The sequence below is a fragment of the Apis florea genome, unplaced genomic scaffold (genome assembly GCF_048593485.1).
Source record: "Apis florea isolate Af1SG1 unplaced genomic scaffold, ASM4859348v1 contig_2495_pilon, whole genome shotgun sequence".
NCBI classification, from domain to species: Eukaryota; Metazoa; Arthropoda; class Insecta; order Hymenoptera; family Apidae; genus Apis; species Apis florea.
Genome location: NW_028256595.1, coordinates 2,582,936 through 2,604,758, shown reverse-complemented (window position 1 = coordinate 2,604,758; position 21,823 = coordinate 2,582,936). Strand labels below are relative to the sequence as shown.

At 44.6% G+C, this 21,823-nt stretch overlaps 1 long non-coding RNA gene across 9 annotated transcripts in view; it reads left to right on the top strand.

Annotated features, from left to right (window-relative positions):
* LOC100866282 (multidrug resistance protein homolog 49) overlaps positions 1-21,823 on the top strand; it is a 56,413-nt gene that overhangs the window by 10,219 nt on the left and 24,371 nt on the right. For 4 of the 9 annotated variants that reach the window (XR_015291649.1, XR_015291648.1, XR_015291654.1 and 1 more), the window contains one exon: positions 609-936. This is a non-coding gene — a long non-coding RNA (multidrug resistance protein homolog 49). Of the gene's footprint in view, positions 1-608; positions 937-11,400; positions 11,548-13,131; positions 13,616-21,823 lie in introns of those variants that run through there. The other 5 variants (XR_015291651.1, XR_015291655.1, XR_015291653.1 and 2 more) reach the window with 5 other exon arrangements.

Sequence of the window (21,823 nt, the reverse complement as noted above, 5' to 3'; positions counted from 1 at the left end):
ACGCATCGCACACCGATGGAAAATTTATAAGTTTCACCAGAGAGACGAGACAACTTTTCTCCGTCTTTCGTTCGCTGTATATTATCCCGCTAATAAATAATTATTTCCTCGCGCGAAAGCGACAACAGAGTTTAATGGATGGATAATTTGGAAATTTGAATTCGACCAAAGGTTATTACAAACGGGACGAGAAAAAGGTTTTTACCTTTCTGCCCCGAGAATCGGAATTCCAACGACGCGAGACACGCGGGATTCTCGAGATCGATCGGGAAACGAATATTTGGAATAAAAGCGAGGAATAAAAGGCGCGAAGGGATATGCATATATATATTCGTTCGTTATTTCACGCGGGAAGAAATACTATTATAGCGATATGCTTTCGAACGGAACGATACTTACGATTAAATGTTAATTAACGGTCGAGCTCGTTGAACGACACTTTATCATCATTTAGCGCCGATTCTATTCGAACGCGTCGTTCCAACTTCTCGTTGTTAACGTTCTCGAACGTCACAAACGCGACGATGGAGTATCGTTTGAATTGTTATCATTATTACTCATATTTTTCTCAATCCTGCGTTTCTAAACCCGTGAATTTCTTGTTGCAGGTTTTTCTTAGGTTTACAGGGATTCTTCTAGTATTGGTGAAAAGAGATAGAGGATAAGCCAAAGCGAACCAGTGATATTTTTTTATGCAGTATTTTTCTTCCATTATTACGAGCAAATAAAGCGAGCAGAAGAGAGAAAGAAGGAGAAACGAGGGTCGTATTTTGATGAAAAATATAAAATAAGGACAAAAGAATTGATATATATATATAACATACATATATATTGGACGAATTTACGGATTTATAAACACACAGAGAGAGATTCTTTTTTTTTTAACTTGTTTCTACTCGACTCGAGAGCCGACATCGGCAGGTTTTCTTCAAAATGGTGAGTACCACGATGCGCAACATCTGTCTCATTATTTATAAATAATCGTATCGGTTCGCGCGTCCGTCGTACCCTTGGCATTCTCTTGGAAACAATAATCGCTCCAGAGGAGAGTTGATATTTTCAAGGCGCGTACGAGCGCATCGGTGTTGAGAAAAAAAAGAAAAAAAAACGAGAGATGATAATCGCGGCGAAGAGTCACGAGGCTCTCATCGAAGGCTTCAATTTATACGGACGCGATATGTTGGCGGGTAACGCGCATATTGTTTCGCTGTATCGATGCATCTCGTCTCGGTTCATCGCGCTTAATTATAATTAATGAAACGATCTATGGCTGGATTTATTTTCGCGGCTCATTCATCGCCGATAATTGATTCCACCTGTAATAAACCGTACGTATGGAAGCTCGAGAGGAGAATATTCGTCGAGCTTTCACAATTTTTCGAAATCCAAAGGTATAAATATATTTTGGGTGAATGATAATCGTTTCCAAATGAATCTACCGGATGTCGCTCGTGCAACTTACGTATCGTGCATGACTCGCCACGTCCGGTTGATTCATTAGCTAATTCGAACGAGCACAAAATTCTACGTATTCCCGGAACAGGATGCATACGTCTCTCCAAGCCAATGCATCTCTGCCAACTCTGCCTTATCGAAAACTAAACCCCGGTGAATATCCTAAAGATAGCGAGAAAAATTCTCTTCTAGAAATAGATTCGAACTTTCGAATACTTCCTCGAAGCTGAAATGAACTCGAACCACGAATCATCGGCGTTAAACGGCGTTTCGATTCCCACCGTTATTATCCGGAACAACGTTCGAGGAATGAACCGGGGAAGGAAAAACGTGACGCTTGCACGAACGAGAATAAAATATCGCGTTGAACGGTTCGTTCCTTGGTCCGTTTGGATCTCGCGGAGGAAGAAAGGCGCGACAATAATACAGAGGAAATGAGGGTGACCCCGATCTGAAAAGCAAATGAACCCGGCCGTTGAACGCCGCCCGGCCACGTGGAAAACTGGCGCGTGTCAGCGGTTTTCCATATCTCTGCCGCGCCTCGGCTTTTCCGCCCGTGGGAAAGCGAGCTCGATTAAACTCCGCCTCGACGAAGAATAATTAGCGGTGACGCGGCTCGCGAGACTGGTATTAATCGGTTCGGAAATAATAGATAGGAACCGCCGCGGAGATTAAACGCGGGCGGGAAAAATTTATGCGCGCGGATTAGCGGCGGGGTCAAGTTCAACGTGTGTAAATCTAAATTAAATCTAAATTCGATCGGTCGATTCCAAGTTTCCCTGTTAATCGTGATTTATTTTTTTATTTGAAAAGTATTTCTGGTAGGGAGGGATGAGCGTGGATAATGCGAGATGGATCGAGCGAGATGATGATAAATTACGAAACCGAGTTTATTAACGATCACGGTCGGTTTTTACGAATGTGTTTTTCAGTTGTGTTATCAGGTTGAGAGAATTGAGGGAATGCAAGAGGGAGAATAATGGAATTATCGTTTAGTAATCGTAATATAACGGTACCGAGATGGCAATAATCTAACTTTCCTTTTTTGGGTTTGGCCAGTCAACGAATCCTTTCACTATCAAGGACGAAATATCTCGTCTCACGAGATTTTTATTTAAATTTACTAGCAGGAAACGAGTTGAAACGGGTTTCTGTCCAAAATATCGAAAAACGCTAAATAGATCGTTAAAATCTTCCTTTAGAAAACTTAACATTTACTTACACGATTCGCTCAGTCCCATCGCTGCGGCGAGCACAATAACGACGATAATTTCGTTTAATTAGCGAATGCCGCGCGCACGTGACGGGTTAGAAAAGATTGTACGGCCGCTCGTAGTGAAAACCTTCCAATTTGTCGTGGAATTTGTTTCGTTCGTAGATATGCTTGTTTCAGCCAGTGTGTGCGTTCCCCGTATTGTCACGTCATGCCCTCCCCCTCCCCATATGCAGCTTGTATGGTGACTGATTGGATTCGAAGTACGATCCGTCGTTTGTCGCGATTCACTCCCCGCGCTGATGGATTCGCTTTCCCCCTCTCCCATCCTTCCCCTCCTCCTCCTCCTCCTCCTCCTCCCCCGTGTTTGCGATTTGAAAATAGTCGGAACGATTGGAAAAGGTTTTTTTTCCCCACCCCTCCCGATCTCTGGCGGCAGGCACGACGTGCTCGCTTTTCGAGTTTCCGTTCCATCCCACTGTTCGAATATCGGCCGATTGAAACGCGTCAATTCGATTTCTATAATAACCGACATGTTTTTTAAATAATATATATATATATGGAGAATCGATCGGAGAGGGGAAGGTGTTTCTTCGTCGCGTGTATTGTTCCGGAAAAAACCGATCGTTTTACGAGCGATTCGTAACAATCGTGGTACATCCATTGGATGGGTCTCCACTAGATCGTTGTACGGATATCTTTCTGCGCGATTTGAGTGGAATCGTACACGCGTGCTTGAAAAATATCGTAGCCGATCTATTCGTATATACATATATTATTAGAATTTGGGTTTCGATGTGATTTCCTCGCGCGAGATACGCAAAAAAGGCGGGTATCGATCGACGAGTAACGAATAGCTCGGGTGAAAAGGCGGAAGTTCGAAGAGGTGATCGAAGGCTTCGTTCGACTCGAAAGTTTTTGTTCGGTCGGAGAGGGCGGAGTTATGATTACTCTCGGATGAAAGAGGTGAAGTAACGGATGGACGCGGTGTCGAGGAGCTGTCCCAGTGAACTGGCGATGGAGCATTCGTTTTCGAGACGATTCGATAACGATTCGATGATTTTCGTCGGCCGCGTCGGGGTTAAGCAAGCGATAAAATATCGCCTCCCATCAATTCGTCCGTTTTCATTGCCCCTATTTTTCACTCTTGTAATCCGTCAATAAATCGTGGAAGAAGATAAACTGCCACCGCACTGCCGGTCGCAAAAATAGGAGCATCGTTACAGAGTATCGACGTGAGTTAAAAACGGAAGTAAAAAAAAAAAAAAAAAAATGAGGGAGGGGAAGAAAAAGTGGAAAATTATTATAGTCAGCAGTTGGACAAGGTTCTTCTTCGATCGATCGCAATGGAACACGTATCGCGACTTGTATCTATCTACAAGAGTTCACGACATTTATCATTTAACCGCGTTTCATTCGAATTGGCGCGAGTCGTTCGACTTGCGTTTAATTTAATTCATGATCGCGCGAGGTATATCGGCGCGTGACGCGAGCGGGAAAATTACAGAAGCGTGATAATTCGATGCCGATCAATTTTTTTAAGGTCGAGGCAGATACGACGCGATACGACGCGAGTCTCGCTTCTATTCTATTTCCGACCGTTCGCTCGGACACGACGGTTTACGAAATCGCTGGGTGGATAGAACGCGACGTGGCTATATATTTATCGGGCGCAGTCCGGTTTATTTCACGCGGTGGAAACACAAACAACCAACGGCGTGGCGAGGGAATCCTCTCGCGGCAAAAATTAACAAACTCGGCTTTCTTTATTGCTCGTGCACGCGATATTAAGCTACGATTGGTCCACTACGATTTTATCGAGATCGATGATAGAGACGTAACGCAGATTTCGCGAGAAAACGCGTTAAATTTATCCGCGTTTTACTCGCGTGGATTTTCCATTCCCGCGTCGTTGTGCAACGCTTAGCGGCGTGGCGATGGGGGACACGTTGGAACACGCGCCATTGTGGTAGTTTAAACGATGTCAATGGAACTCGACCCGCGTGCGGATCGGTTACGCGAGAACGACGATCGATCGATCGACGCGTACGAGTGTCGTGATTTCATTTGGCCTGGTGGGACGCGCTCGTTCACAGAGTTCGTGTCACAGGATGGATCGCGTCTTTGTCGCGGAGTTCGAGGTCGCGGGGTCGAGTTTCGTCGGTCGATCGTTGGCGGATTCCCGCCACGCCACGCTGCTTCTATTTCTGTGCCGCGGCCGCGACGTGTCGTGCGTTGACTTCGTTTCAATAATTCATCCCGATTACCGGCCGGAACCGCGATTCGAGCCGCGATTCTATACAGCGCGCGCTTATTACGATCCGACGGCGGAGAGCCGGCTCGGATTTGGCCAACGCCGCTCCTCACTCGCGTATTTTTGGAACGGATTGGAACCCAACATTGCGACGTGATTTCGCTAGATCGCGGATTATCCATAATTTTTGATCGATCGAGTCGTCAATCACGAAATCATTATCTTTCTTTTTCAAAGTTATTTTTAAAAGCGTATCGCGAGCCGCGACAAAAATACGAGCAACAAAAAGTTTCGTTTGAAAAATTAATATCTCGGCCTACCATTTTTTATTCCTGCTATCTTATCGATATTTTCAAGATATCGAATACTCGATCGAAATATTATTGCATGCATGGATACAATAATTGTGAATAGAGAGAAAAAAATTGAAATTCCAGTCAATCTGGTTCGTTATTGATGCCTTTGACAACACCGATTAATTGCATCAATAACACGAGATTTTATACGATTCCGTTAAAATTTTCTTTCCTCGTTTTATACGCGCGGATTTTACTTTTTCCTCTACTCGTTCATCCACCGTGAATACCATGCACCCGTTTCAAAAATCTATGGGATCTATCGGGCGAGAGAATCGAAACACTCGACGATGATACAATTTTTCCACGGTTCGCGTCCACCGCTCGAGAAGAAAAGATCTCGCCACGAGATCGTCATTGACGATTCTTCCTTTCTTTTCTTTTCCCTCTTTTCTCGCGTTCCCCCTTTGTCCTCCGCCTCTCCAGGGAGAATTAAACGAGCTCGCGCGAGAAGTGGGAGGGGCGCGACCCTCGAAAGGGCGCCGTGAAAAATCGTCCCGACCACTTTTTCTTCCACCCTCGCGCCTTTTCATCGCCCTCCATCGCTTCTCTCCTCCTTTTTTTCTCTCCCCTCCTCCTCGTTGTTGTTGTCCCCAGCCGTTCGCGGGCCCGCGACACCGTTGCGAGTCGCGTTTTAATGCTCGCGTCGCGATTTATGGGGTGTCGTCCGCGCGTCCGGAAGAAGGAGCGACACAAAGCGAGGGACGGAAAAAGAGAAGGGAGACTCTTGAATGAGAAAGAGAGAGGAATGGTCGTCCTAGCGAAAACAAAAATCGAAACGCGACTGGCAGCAGCGGCAACAGAAGAGGAGAACGTCCCTTTGAGTGCTGGTGCTCGTTTCGCTCGCCAGAGTCACTGCTTATTATTTCAGAGAGGAGACGGCTTTTCGCAATTTCAACCCTCGCGTCATTTTTTTACCGATTATCGCTCTTATTGTTATTATTATTATTATTATTATTATTACAATATCTCGCGACGCCTCTTAAGAGTAATTATCCACGACACGCGTTCCTCCACGACGGCTATTGTAAATCTTGGCTCTATGGAAGCGTAATCGGAAGAAAAAGACAAAGAGGGGGACAGCGTTTAACGTTTAACGCTGCGAATTCGGGAGAGAATTTACGGAAAGTGGGGGATGGTAAATGCAACGCCTGGTAAATGAACGTTTCGCGGCTCGGATTTCGATTCAGGCTGTTGTCGCCGCTCGTAATCCGCTTTGCGGACGCCGGCGAACTTTTAATACCCCGGCCATCGGGCTAAGTGGAAAGTCTCTGACCCGGAGATTCAAATCCCGAAACATTGGGCGAGCGTTGGAACGAGCTTTCGTCCCCCCCCTTTCGTGGGGAGGGGAAAAAAGGAGGTGCAATAAACTGTCCGAGTTTAACTTCAACTCGCGCGCTTTCCTCCTTTCTTCCCTATGTTTTCTATGTTTTTCTCTCCCTGCTGATCGTTTAAGGAAGTTGGGTTCATTCACACATCATGGACGGTGTTCAAATAATAATATTATAGGACATTGTAATTTTCGCGAATTGCGAGACGACGCAATCCACCCAGAAATCGCGAATATATAGCACGGGACGAATCCTTGGACGATTATCGTAGTGGAATAGTTTGTTAATTCGGTTCTTCCGAAGAAGGAGAGTTTCGTACGGAAGACAACGTTGATTGCACGCGTTGGACAAAATAACAATCGGTTCTCGATTCCTTTGTGAAACGCGCTGCTAAGTGACGCTATGCCACTTTGAACGGTTGCCGTCGACGGAAACGGGCGGCAGAAGGAGGTGGAGCGGTTGGATGGATGAGGCAAATGGATGATATCACTGGCGCCTAATTAACGTTGTTGTAAATATATCCAGTGTCTCGTGACAAATCGATTATGTTTACGGTTCGTTGACATCGAATAAATTAACACAAGGGACCGTCGAATCTCGGAATAAATTACGAATTATCTCTCGCTCGCGCGTGCTAAAAAAACGATTACTACTACGCTCGTGTCCAAGAAACGATATCGTGCGTTTTTCTTTTTTTTTTTAACATCCTCCTCCTCTTCGAAGTTCGATCGAAAAATTCGAATTTGAATGCTCCTCGTTGAGGAAGCTGTTTTTTTTTCCCCCGCGGACAAACATCGTCGAGGAAAAAAAAATATTCTCGCCGGAGAGAAGAGGGTGGAAGGATGAAAAGCGTAGATCAAGAAGAAAACGGAAGATCTGCTCGAGACGTTGCATCTTGATATTAAACGATCTTCGTTGTAAACGATCCTTCCATCTTTGTAATATTTCTCTTGGAATTTTTTTTTTTTTTACCTTTTACCTTCCTGCTCTTCCCCTCGGCTGTTTTTCATTCCTCTCTTTCTATTTCTCGCGAGCTCATCTCTTGAAAACATGCCTACACTTTGCTCTCTCTTGCGCGATTTAGTTTCCTTCTTTTTTTTTTCTTTGAAATCGTAAATCGTGCGGCTTCTTCTTCTTCTTCTTCTTCTCCTTTTCTTTTTTTTTAATTCTTCGTGCAAAAGCTCGCTAAGAATTTCCCCTTTTCGCGAAAGTTACGTTATTGAGATGGCTCGAAGCGCGCTTGCCCGTCTGGAAACCGAGGTTGCACATGGTGTCTCTGATAATGCGTTCCGCAATAAGAGTTTTGTCATAATGTATTTTTATCCGGCAATCGCTTCTATCTTTCTCCTTTTTTCTTCGAAACCCGCCCACGTAATATCTTTTTTTTTTCCCCTTTCCTCTTTTTCTCTGAATTTTTTCTGAACAGCGTTTACTCTTTCAAGCAACGTCGCGAATATATAGAGAGGAAACGATGATTTCGATCGTGTCTCGATAATTTTTTAAACAAACATCCGCCATCCGTTTCCCAATCTCTCTCGAAACTTTTAGAAAAAAAAAAAAAAAAAAAATTCATTCCTCGAACAGCGAGGAGGAAAGAATTCGGAAAGAATTCACAATTTACCTTGTCGAGATCCACTCCCTTCGCCTTCCCTTTCCCGATAATTTGTCAATCGTCCGGTCTATTTAAAACTCTCTTTCTCCATCTCTATTTATATCCAGTCTCGATCGATTCCAATTAAATCTCGAACACGAACGCTCTCATCCGTGACTCATCGACGTGAGTCGTTACTCCTAAAACCGCATCGATCGAACCGTCTCCTCTCGGACGCAACGCCGCTCTCCCCTTGATAATTCGTAAATTTTTTCCTTCCACGCGTTTCCCTCGCATATTTCCCTCGCCCCAATTTCCCCACAATAATTTTCGCCCTCGAATTCGTCCCCTGTCTAATCTCCTTCGAACGGATTCCAATTGAAACGAGGGGTATGCACGGTTTCGGCGTCGTTCAGAGGGACGGAGGAGGGGAGGACGGTTCGTCCGAGCGCTTTCATAACTGTTAATAGGAAACAATTGCCGTCTCGATTAAATTCCGCTCAACTGTTCGCGTCATCGAGAGAGGAAGCGGGAGGTTTTCGGCGACTCGGGGTCACTGCCCTTTTCCGTCCCAACCGCCTCCTTGTATTTTCCACCGATTTCCTCCCCCTTCGCGATTTGTCGGGATTCCGCGATTTCGGGAAGGGTTGAAACGGGGTCACGGTTCTGAATAGCTTGGAATATCGAGCGACCTCGATGATGCTCTCGGATTCGAGGAAAATAGCTGTTCGAGAGGGCAACGAATTTGTAACGAGGGATAAATAACCTCGTGGAGAGTTGCTTTTACGAATCGGTTGTTACGTCTCTGACAAATTACTTAAGGAAGATCGATAATCGGTCGATAAACCGGCAACTCGAGCAGCCACGTTTCGTACTCTTTGGGGATAAGTACGGGTTGGATGGAATTTAACGGAAGATGCACGATGGTTGATCGCGATAGATCTACTTTCACCGGCGCGTTGTTTACTCGATGGCTAATTGTCGTCGGTAGAGGTGGAGGGTCCGAGTCGATTATTACAGTCGGCTGGTTTAACACCGGTTTATTAGTCGATGGTTATCGGCCAAGTAATACACCCGTTGCATTGTCACCGGCCTGCAAACTGTTTACCACCCTCCGGTGTACAATTAATCGTGAGTCACAATGGCTCGTTACAGGTTGATTAACTGTGGTCGATTGATAAGAATCAATCCATTTCACGGGATGATGTATCCCGTAGTTCGTTCGATTAAATTCGTTCGCTCTTTCTTTTTTCCCTTTATTTGGCTTTTATTTCGCTGCAAGCTTGTTATGTAGCGTTTCGTTTATGTAAAACGATGTAAATGTTTTCCGTGCAAGTTTAGGATATTATTAAGGAATTATTAATCGTGAAGACAACTGATGTGGAAATTGATGTGCTGGAACGATTGAGACTTGCTCGAACAGGTTCCAATTCTTGAGAATTCTTTGGATATGTAAGGAATAAGGATAGGAATTTTCTCGGTTCCAGCTAGCATAGATATCATCTTAACGTAAATTTAAGCGAGGTGGAACGAGGAAAATTTGTTCCTTCTACGGTTGCTGCTATTTTCACGCTATCGATAACTTCGCACGGATCTTGCATACAAACGAAATCTAATCAAAGTTTCTTCAAGGCCGCGTTAAAATTATTTATATCGATGCACGAAAATATCAAACGCTATCTTCACGGGATCACGGAAGCGTTATCATCCTCCAAAAATAAAACTTTCGGCACGATCCATCTACTTCAAATTAAACAAACCGAGAAACATTTACACCGAGAATTACAAAAAGTTGGCAAACCAACTTCTCTGATCGACACCGATGACTTTCACTATTCTTCTCGTTATCGCTCTATTCTCTCTAAAATAGTGGAGGACGGGCAGGATTTTCGACGCGCTCGAGCGTTTATCTCTCTCTTTCTCTCTCGTTTAAACACCGTTCTTTCGAACGTTCTTGGGAAATTTTCTGGCAGCCGAAATGGGTCAGTGTGTCTACCGTTGATGTCGAGGTCGATCCGCTCGTTGCAGGCCGTCTATCCGCAGTGAGTTGAAATCGCGTCGCATATAGCCGCCACGGGCATACGTGGAATAATCGATGTCGGTGTGTGTGTGTGTGTGTGTGTGTGTGTATACACCACCCGTGTTTTACCACCCGTCGTCTCGTGTCACTTGCCTCGACAGGAAGACTCGGTTTTATCGCTCGATTGCCACGTGATCTCGAGATCGTGGCGGAGAAGATCCAAAGGCCTTCCTTTCGATCTGCCGATCGTGTGGATCGTTTCTGCGCTTTTCAGCACTGTTTTAGCTTGAAAAAGGCAGATCCCTCGACGATTAAATATAATTAAAATCGATGATGGAAAGATAGTAAAGAAGTTTAATCCCAAGATAGGATCGGCATATATGGACGCGAGTCGTATTGCGGATCGAAAGAAGGTTGAATACGAAGTTGAAGTGGATAGCGCGCGTGGAAGAGGGTTAAATTGGCCCGTTTCAATTTCGAAACGTGACGGTTTCGGGATCGAAATCGGCCGGATTATATTATCATCCATCGATCGGATCGAAGAAGGGTACGCTTGGCCGAGCCGCTCCAGCAACCCACATTTATCTCGTGCCAAGCCTGCGCCTTCGTATTTTGCGGGGTTCGCCTATGACGATATCGTCGCGGATACCCACCAGTGTTGGAGCGCAAATTTTCCTACTTTTTCGCTTCCTGCTCGGTGCCCGCGATCGATCGCCTTGTTTTTCCACAGAGGCAACGAAACGGGACGCGACGTCGCAACGTTGTTGCCGCGCTCGGTCGAGGAGCGGAGTAGATTCTAAAAAAAAGTTTTGGCAAAGATTACGAGGATCGGAGAGATAGAGAGAGAGATAGAGAGAGAGAGAGAGGAAGAAGAAGAAGAAGAAGAGGAGGAGGAGGAGAAGGAGGAGAGGATTTCCGTTCAATTAGAGCGCAGCGTCAATACTCGAAGAACGCGTCATCGAGGGCGGGCGAAAAGAGTGGCGGCGTTGAGACGTCATGGTTCGATCTCAGGGGCGTGACGAGGGCTCGGTGCGCCACGAATCTCGTTCCTAGAATTTCGACGGTATCCGGTTCGCACCGGTTCCCGCTGGCTCGCTTCCGATCCTCTTGGACGCGGTGTGTCCAACGCGTGGCCGTCCCTTTTCGACTCGCTCTCTGCCTCTATCCCACAGGGTTGAAAAAGAGGGGACGACGTGGCGTCGTTGCGTAAGCGTCTGGACGCCGAGCCACCGTTGCGTCAGTCGTTCGAAAGCTACTAAGCATCGCGGTCCACACACGAAAAGATCCCCCGACGCACGGAGAGAGAGAATACCGGCTCAACGCACCAGTGAGTTTCTCAACCGTGGGGGGATAAATACCTCTCTCTCTCTCTCTCTCTCTCTCTCTCTGAGAAAGAGGGATTAATCTCTTTCTCTCTCTCGAGAGAGAGAGAGAAAGCTCGGCTCGGGAGAGGGTTTTCGCTCTTTCCGCTCCCCCCGCGCTGGGCATCCTCTCGCGTTCTCGAGGTCGCGTCGCGTTCCCGCGGAATTTCGAGTGTCGCGACCTTGGTGGTGGAAAATTCAAGGTCAATGGCGGAAGCAACGCGGCCGCGCAGTCGCGTGGCGAGACGGAACGTTATGGTGGCCGACGTGGTGTCGCGCGCGTTTATATATGTATATATATATGTATAATATGGGACCGATCGTCTCGATTCGAGCGCGATGGATCGCGCTTTTCGACTTTGTTCTTAGAGAGGAAGCGTTTTCCACCCCCTCGACTCGATCTCGCGTCGAATCGAGATGGAAACAGGGAGAAAACACGCGCGATGTGATGTGGGGGAAAATTTAACAGTCGAATAAAGTTAGTTCGATACTTTAGTGTTCGTAATAACAATAATAATAATAATAATAATAATAATAATTGAGGTTGTACGAAAAATCGGATTCAACGATAAATGTTATTGTTCGAGCGTATCAATGGATGGAGTAATTTTATCCAAAGTGATCTTTTTTACTAGAGAAAGTTACTAACCGGTTACTTTTTCTCGATACGGGTTAACGGCCAACCGTCTGGCTTCCCGTCCCGACTGCTGCATCGGATGCGGCCGTGGCTGGTCTCCTTTAAGGTGGCGCGTCACTTTTCGTGCTTGAATTTTTTCCACGACCCGGTTCTCCCGTTTCAAATACCACCAAAGTGACGCGACGACGTTCTCGTTCACCTTCGTCCAAACGGAGGAAAGAGACGAGTCAACTAGACGACCGTCGTTTCAACGCATGTTTTCTTTCACGTTGCGCAAACCTCGTCCGATCAATTTTCCACGAAGGTGCGGAGGAAAATCTGAAATTTCCTCCTAGTTTTCCATCGTTTTCATCGATCATCCTCGTATATTTTCCTCCGTTTCGTCCAACGCATTTTTAATCGAGCTCCAAGATGAAGAAATACGGAAAAAGATTCGAAAAAGATTCGTTTTCTTTTTTTCCTCTCCGATCGCAACACATCATATTCTTGCTAAATCGCGTTTTTCCCCTCCGCACATGTGTCCAATATATCCCGAGATCGATTCGAGGAAAAGTGTCGTTTACTCGAAAATCTCGAGATCGTTTCGACCGACATTCCCCACTTTTCGTCTTCGACGAAATGCTCGTTTGCGCGCGTATACGCGAATCGATTCAACAATTGACCGACCTGGTTTATCAACTGGTCTTATCGTAGCTCGAAAAATATATATATATATATATATACATATCTTATATTTTACAATCGAATCTTCGAATCGACCGAGTTCCCCCCCCTCCCGAATATTCGGAATATTCATTCCGAAAACGGCGAATCGTTGTAAAGCTTGGAGAAAAAACAAAGTTTTCTAATCGTTTCCAACGATCGCAAATAATTAATTATACAAGCGAGCGTAATTCTAATCACCGTTCAGCCCGATCGGATGTTTACGACCGAGAACGAGGAAACCCAGCCGCATGCAAACCCCGAGAGCCGGCGTTATCTCGAGCGTATAAAAGAGAGACTCTTTCGACAGGTGGCTTCAGTAATTCGTACTCGTGCGAGGCCGATCGCTGCGCCTTTCGTTTCCAACGTCGTGAACGTTCTCCTCTCGCTGCCGTGCGTGCACCACCACCACCACCACCACCCTCTCCGCACGAACCTACGCGCCCTCCCCACGTTCGACGCGCTTCGACACCCCAACCCCCTCCACCTGGAACAGACCCTCGGATTCGTTTGCTTTGGATCAACACCACGCGCGATACGTGGGACCACGCGTGTGCATTTTCAACCCGCATAGTGAAGCCTAGTGAAGTTGCGAGGGACACTTATGAAGGGGTCCGTCAACGCACCGAGGCCTATCGTTGATCAGAACAGATACATTTGGGATAACGATTGGAAGCAGTAGAGCTTGGTACAAGGTACGTGATACGAATATCTCTCTCTCGCGTTTCCTCGTCAACGATTGATCCGCGTTGTCGAATCTACGATTACGGAGAAAAATATCGAGTTTTTGTCGACGAAACGGGTCGGTCGGGATAGGGATATATATATGTATATATATATAGGCCGAAATATAATGGAGGTGAACGAGAAGGGGGGAGGGGGAAAGAAGAAGAAAAAAAGAAAAAAGAAAAAATAAGAGAACAAAAATTTTCGTCGATTCGAAAAATTTTCGAGTATAAGTGAAACTGATTAATTTTCGATTAGATTATAAGTGGACTATCGATAAAAGGTTATTCTACGCGTGAAAGTAAACATAAAATATAAGAATACAATTTTATCGTTGTTTAGAAAATCGAGATTATATATACGAACGTTATTATACACCGCGAAGAAAGTTAATTTTCGAACGAAATCTTACAATTTTTTTTTTTTGTCCATTTTCACACATACATATATATACACACACATATATATATATACAGAACAATCTCTTATCGATAATCCATTCGTATCCAATTAGGAATTAGCCAATTTTCTTTTTCTCACTTTTTCGCAGAGAAATTATAATATCTTTGTCCCACATATTATATTATTCGATAAGCTGTTCCGACGTGTACAACAGGTAGCGATTGTTTGAAAAGCATCGCTATCGTTTTATTTTTACACAACGGTGGAGAGATGTATATATATATATACGATAGATGCGGTTTCCAGAAATTAGGAGCGTTTCGAAACGGGATGACGGGATAATGCATTTCCTTGCCTCGTTTCACAATGATTAATCACCGATGATGCCCTTGCAACCGTCTGGAATACCAATCGGCCGGTGGAAACACCGATTCGTGCAAAGAGTATGAAACGTGTATCGAGTAGTAGACGCAACAGTAGGATCGATCTCGACCTGTGTATACGATCGTCCGTGTTGTATATGATCCTACCGTGTTTCCTTCGATCCCTCGCCTTGATCTCTCGCCACCCACGGTAGTGTGTGCGCGCGTGTGTCTGTGTGTATGTGTCTATCTTGGCGCAACGTTTCTCCCTCCATCAATTTTCAACTCGAGAGAAGTAAATACGTTGTTGTTTCTCTTGTTGTTTCTCTCGCGAGACGAAAAAGTCGATGAACCCGAGCGAGAGGTAAACGACCATTGAAAGGGAACAGAGGATGAAACCTCTCTCGTCGACTTGATCCTATTTAAAAGTCGGAATCGATGGACCCACCAGTCCCTCCATGGTTTCGCGACCTTTCGTTCCGCGTAAACTTGTTGCCGCGCAAAATGGCGCATGCCATTCCGGGGAGAGGAACACCACGTGCATCAACGGTTGTCGTAAATCGAGTCTCGAGTCTTTTCCGCGCCAATTCTTTCCAACCGATATTTCGTATTCGTTTCTCCGAGAATCGATCGATTTTCAACTCGAATCGAATAATGATAATAATAATAATAACTCCCATCAAATCGACTCTTCCCTCCTCCGACTATTACCAATTGGATTTTCTCTTTTTTTCGTTTCCTTTTCTCCTCCTTCTCCTCCTCTTCTTCTTTTTTCCCCCTCTCTTCGCTCGAAACGTTTCGAAATGGACGGAATCGAAGTTTGAAAAATTCAAACGAATCTCTCGGATGGCGGCCAGACGTCTATATAGCTCTTGGTTGCTTTCAAAATAATCTTGGTACCGTTTATCAAAGCTCGGAAACTGGCACAAGGATAGAGAGTTCTAGTAGGATAGAGTCGTGCACGTTGACCTACATGGATCGAGAAGTCGAATGGACGATCCACCAATTTTTCCCTCTTCCCTGCGAATTTCTATTAATCTTTATTTCCCCCTCGTCATCTTATTTTCTCTACTACAGGATGGTGCCGTGATACGAGTAAAAGATTCGGGAGGGGAATTTATCGAAATAGGAGGGAAAATTAAGATAAACGAAGCTTAACCGCACGGTTTTTCAAATCAAATCTGAAAGTAGTTCGAAGCGGAGAAGAAGAAGAAGAAGAAGAAGAAGCGAGATCGATAAATTCTCCGTAACTCGCGCCAGCGAACTGTTGCTAATAATTTATTCCAAATATGAAAATAAGCAAAAAAAAAAAAAAAAAAAAAAGATGGAAAATAAATTCTGTTCGATTAAAAATTAATTTCGAGGGGATCGAATTTAAAAATTCATCGATCGCGTTCAATTTGACAACAATAGAGCGATCATTTATTGATATCCAATCAAAATTTAGCCGATCTTACTCGCTTGTATGAAAAAAAAAAAAAAAAAAAGAAAAAACTGTTCGAACAATTTGCGATTTGATTCACTCGGAAACGAAAAGCTTCGTACGAACGAAATTTTCTTCCGATATTTTTCTCCTATTTCGAGACGAAGAAGAATCTGCCTGACCTCGTTCGTATCATGAATTACAGGCCGCGCCATTCCACCAACGAGAATGAAGTCTAACCAGGTGTGTTGCTTCGACGTTATTATCGCACTCGAAATAAACTTTGCCGATCCGTTATTAGTTTTATGGAGGTAAATTGGCCGACTGCCAAATAGTAGCCTCTCTCTGTCTACATTTATACCGGATGGAAACACTGTTTCATTTCGTGATCGAGAAGACACGACACGACAGTTTTCACGACGACGAGTGCCACGACGCTTAAAATTTGGGATAAGATTTCATCATCGAATATATATATATATATATACACATTTTCTCGAGGAGATTTACGAATCAACGATCGATATCGAGACGCAGTCGGAAATATTTCCTAATGTTCTTTCTCTCTCATCTTTTCCACGTTTTATCCATGATTTTTTTTTTTTTTTCACCAACGACGAATTGACGTTCGATCGAAATTATTTCTCTCTTTTCCTCGTTCCTTTATTTATTTTGGTTTTGATAAAAATCGAGGGGATCAAGATTCTATCGAGTCGCATTATCGAGTGAATGAAAATAGAATACAATTTCTGTATTTATCTGTCGAGTGGAGTGTGGACGGACATTCTTCGCGCGTCTTTTTCTTTTCTTCTTCTTCTTCTTCTTCTTTTTTTTTTAATCGAATCGAATGATTACGTAACGCGAGGTTGGGAATTTTCGAACTTCACGGCAGATTTCGGACGCACTTGTAAATTAGGCGTGTGGGAAATCGGCGACTGCTTATGTAATACGTAGTATCGCAGCCAGACTTTTCATCGGTTCTTATCGTAACTGTAATATACAATAGATTATGAGATCGTTCGATTGTATAATTGGCGCCGTTTCTTTTGTCCCCATTTACAATTTTTTTTTTCTTTTTCTTTATTTCCAATAGTCAATATCAATTTTTTTCGATAAATAATTGTTTATTCCGTCGCGCACTGTCAGACTTTTATTTATTTATTTATGGGCATAAATCGTTTGATATCAAATGTATTTATAGTATAAAATTAGATATATCAAGTTGATCTTTCCGAGAAAAATATTTATCGTTTTTTTCACCTGAAATTCAAGTGATTCGAATTTGGACCGAATCACGCGTTAACGCTTTGTCTTTTCGAAATATATACATTTATATATGTCGAGAAATACGTTGACGTATCGATGCAAGCATTTAATAATCGGCCGTTTTATCGCACGATTCCACGAAACTGCCTCCACCACTATCTTTGACACGATCGTGGAAAATCTGCTGACGTTCTCTCGGATACACAAACACTTTTGTGTTTGTCAATACAAACAACGAACCCGCAACAGTCTCGTCGATGATAACGAGTCAATCTCGTTCCGCCATCTTCGTCGTCGTCGGTTATTCGAAATTGAATCGAATCGAAAGACGATCCCTCATCTCGATCGATGGTTTTCACCCAACGAATCCAATCGATGGCGAAAAAAAAAAAAGAAAATCGTTGTTAGAGATAAAACAATCGGATCAAAGATCCCAATTCACGTCGAATCTATTTCTAGCTTCCACTAATCCGTCCAAAGTTCCAAAGCGGCGGTGTACTTTACGATTACCGTGACTTTACCAACCGAGTTGTATCCTCCTCTTCCTCCGTATTCAGCAAACACGTGTCCTCCTCTTCCTCGCTGGTATCACAGTGCCCGTGGGTAAACGAAGATGATTCGCAGTTATCGTCCAAGATTCGTTCCCCGCGCGAACGATTGCATCATCGATCGTGCAATCATCTCCAACGCGAACCCCGGAACCTGCCTGTTCGCTCTTGTTTGACCAGAGATTTACCTATGGATCCAGATATCGAGGCCCTCTTATCGCGAACGAATGCCGCCGTGTGTCACCGTGGACCCCCCCCAAGTCGCGGATTCTTCCAGAAATAACGCGATATCAATCGAGATTACGTTATAAACGTCTCGAGCAAACAATGTTTAACCCTTTCGGCCGACTATGGTCGCTCTGCATAAGATCGTACGATTCGAGTTATCTTTCTCTCGAAACGTATCGATATTTTGTTTTTGTCGTCAATTTCTTTTTCTCAACAAACACCGTCAAAGAAACTCGAATTGCAGCGAGATATAAACGCTGACGATCTTTCATCGTGCACATTTTTGCCGCGGCGGAGAAGTAGCGAAAGGGTTGAGCAAAGGGCGATGAAGCGAAATAAGACGAAACGAAAATCGTCCGTCGAAACTGGATTTATCGAACGCTTTCGTCCGCAAGTTCGTTCTTAACAATTGATTGACAGGCTCCTTCAGTCGATTGTTAATAACTCTAATGGCTAGATATAGGATGAGATCAACGCGAAACGGATGGCGAAGAGAGAGAGAGAGAGAGAGAGAGAGGAGGAGGAGATATGGCCATGCTCCGTTAGTGTCATCATAGAGTGTTTGGATCGCGAAATTACCAATTGGATTTTCGAGGCGTGCACGTACGCGTGAACAGGAAGGGCGGTTTGATGGAATCGAAGAACAAAGGAAGAGAAAATTCGATTGGAGGTGATGAGAGGAGGGGAGCTCGTTACCATCGGCGGCGAAATTCAACCGGGTGATCGGAGGAGGCGGGAAACGAGCGGAGATTTTCGCGGCGACGTTCCGTGTTGATTCGTGTAACAGCGTTAAACTCGAAACTCCCTTAACTGGATTGGACGGTCGACGAGCCGCGGATAGTTAGCGGCAGCTGTTGCGCAAAGGATTGCCAACCTCCCCCTCCGTCTCCTCGCAACATCCCCGCCCGCTTTAATCTCCTTTGTTACGCGAATTCCCCCCGCACATCCACTTTAACGATGAAATTCCCATGAAACGCGACCCCCTCCCCGTCCAATTATCCTCGCTCTTCGACTTTTTTTACGCCCCTATTTTTTCTTTTCTTTTCCTTTTTTTTTTTTTAATTTTTTTCAAATCCTCTCTTCCTTCGATTTGGCGGAACTATTTGGAAGGGGGGAAATTGGACGAGATCGACGAAACATTCGGACGCTTCGACGAAACTCGGTTGGGATTATTTCGTGTCGGTCAAATAAGAAAATTGTGCATGGGTGGGTGTGTTTTTCCAAACTTGTCCCGTCGAGATCAATGAAAATTTCTCGATGAAAAGGATAAAGAAAGAAAGAAAGAAAGAAAAAAGAGTTAGAGCAGAGTTCGTTTGCATGGACGAGTGATTCGTTTATGTTTCGCGTCGTTCCGTTTATCGTTCAAATTTCCAGATATTATCTGCTTTTGGACGTAATCGCTCGTTTCGTCCGAAATTAAACAAAATGATTCAACGAAGGCGTATCACGATTATCGATTAGATTAGGGAGATCATCGGTCAACGGATCCACTTTCAACGTCGGAGACTTGATTTTTCTCATTTCTTTCTTTCTTTTCTTTTCTTTTTCCACTCGTCGAGAAAGGAGATACGAGGAGCATGGTGGAAAGAGCGTCGCGAGAAGTTGCGATTGGCAATTCTCTACGGCGGAATTAATTTTTACGAGGGGATTAAACCGATCGAAGTGAGACACAGACAGGAGAATCTACGCTCTCGCGGAAGATCTTTCCATTTGCCAACGATACGAAAACTTTTTCTCGTCGAATTTCCAATTTCCAAGAAATTTCTTCTCCTCCGCATCTTCGCTCATCCCGGCAAAAATCCCAACAAATACACGATACGCGGCTCGATTGGATCAAAAACCATCGATCGACGCGACCGAGTATAGCAACAAACACGAAATTTCCAATCGTTGTTGCGTACTCTCGCTCACAAAATTTACTTCCTTGAAGAAGAGAGATGTTCACCTTCTCCCCCTCTTTTTTTGTTACGCCACTTTGACGCTAGAAAATGTTCGGCGCTTTCCGTTCCGGCAATTCGAATCGTTGAAAGCGTGGTGGAACAACGAGACGATTGTAAACACACCGTGTGTTTGCGTTCCTCGACGGTTGAAACGTCAAGGAACACGTCGTTTCCGATCCTCCTCCTCCTCCTCCTCCTCCTCCTCCCTTTGTTTTCTCTCGAGAATCGAAGACAATGGTACCTAATGGTATTCCGAGATGCTAAAAAAAAAAAAAAAAGAAAAAAGGAAAAAAATCAGTCGGCCGAAAGAATCACAGCGAAAAAAAGAACATTTTTTCGCGGAGAGGATGAAACGGTCGAATATATCTTTATCGATCAGGATCTACAATTAATTTACGAGGATTACCAATTATATACAAAATCGGTCTATTATCTGTTTTCGATAATAACGTCGTCGTTATCGAACCGTTTCTTGTTCCTGCATTTATCCGACGATTCGCAATTATCTAGACGCAACATCGCGTTCCACTCGATTTCCAGATGCTTTTTCTTGGCAACGAACTTTCGCAAGACTGCCTCCTCGCGGATTCCCGATTCTTGGCAACCGACGATCCTCCTTTTTACGGCTTAAAAGTGTAGTACTTGGTGACCTCGGGCGGAAAAGCTGCGTCTTGGAAACGGGTTTATGCGCGTCCCTCGCCATTATCGCGCGATATTTCGCCTCCACTCTCTTTCTCTCTCACGCGGAGAGAGGGGATAAGAACGTGGGACGCTTTCTGCCAACGTCGAAGAAGCTTTCGCGATAAAGTGGGCGGCGTTGGCCAGACTCGCCCAAGGTTGCAGACGATCTCGTCTGTCAGGGTCCCTCCACTGTATTTAGCTTTCGATCGTGGACTTGGAGTCGCGCCCGTGCGCGCGCGTAAAAATACGACACCACCACTATCGTCGTTTCGTTCGCGAAATTCGACTCGAGCTTTTCAAAACCCCCCTCCCCTTTCCCCTCTTTTTCTTCCTCCCCGCCCAGAGATTGTTGCTCGATTCGATTCTTGAAATAGATCATTGAGGAGAGACACGCTCGTTTCTCCAATTTTATTCGTAAACGAATTGTGCTTATACGCGATGTAACTTGTATTTGACAATTTTTCCCCAAAATATCCGCGTTTTCATCAACGATGAAAAGAACGGAATAATCGGACGATAAACAATCGAAAAGTGTGATTCTCGTTATCGCGGAAGATAGGATACATCCGAGTTATATTTTTAGCGATAGTTTCGAATTAAGAGATCCGCTCCCCGTTGAATCCTCGACGCGGATAAATCAGCTTCTCGAGTCGAGGAGAGGGGAGGCGTGTGAGGATTTAACGCGGCTCGTTGCCCCTTACGTGTTTCTCCTTACGTGCACCTGAATCGAAACGCTTCTCGACGCATAAGAGGATCGTGAACGAGGATCGAATCGTTTCCAGAAGTGGCCCCTACACCGCAAGTGGACCGTTCGAAATTTCTAAAATTAGTCGAAGAGAGAGAGAGAGGGAGCCGCGACGAGATGATCGCGGTATATTCGATTAATAACGAACGACACTCGAGACGAATCCTTGCCGAATAACGCTGTAAAGAGCCAAGATAAATATCGAAAGCCGGGAATAAATGAACCGTCGTCGAATTAGAAATATCGAACGACAAAATTGTTACCATTCCGTAAAAACGAATATTACGCAAGATAGCAAGATAATAATGCACGTTTCGTTGTGCGAAACGAAAGAATGTAGGAAAAAATTGGAACGTCGATCGTTCGAATATGGAACGAGTTGCTATTTTTTTTTCATTTGCTAATTTATTTTTTCCCTCAAATTAATTTTCCACCTCGCGACCTCTCTTTGAGGCTGGAAAATCCGCTTACGGACGAATCTCTCTCTAAAATCAATCCTCGAAGGACTCGACATTACGCTCGACGGCGTATGACGCGATTTCATTAAAAGAGAGAGAGAAAAAAAAAACGGAATTTTCGTTG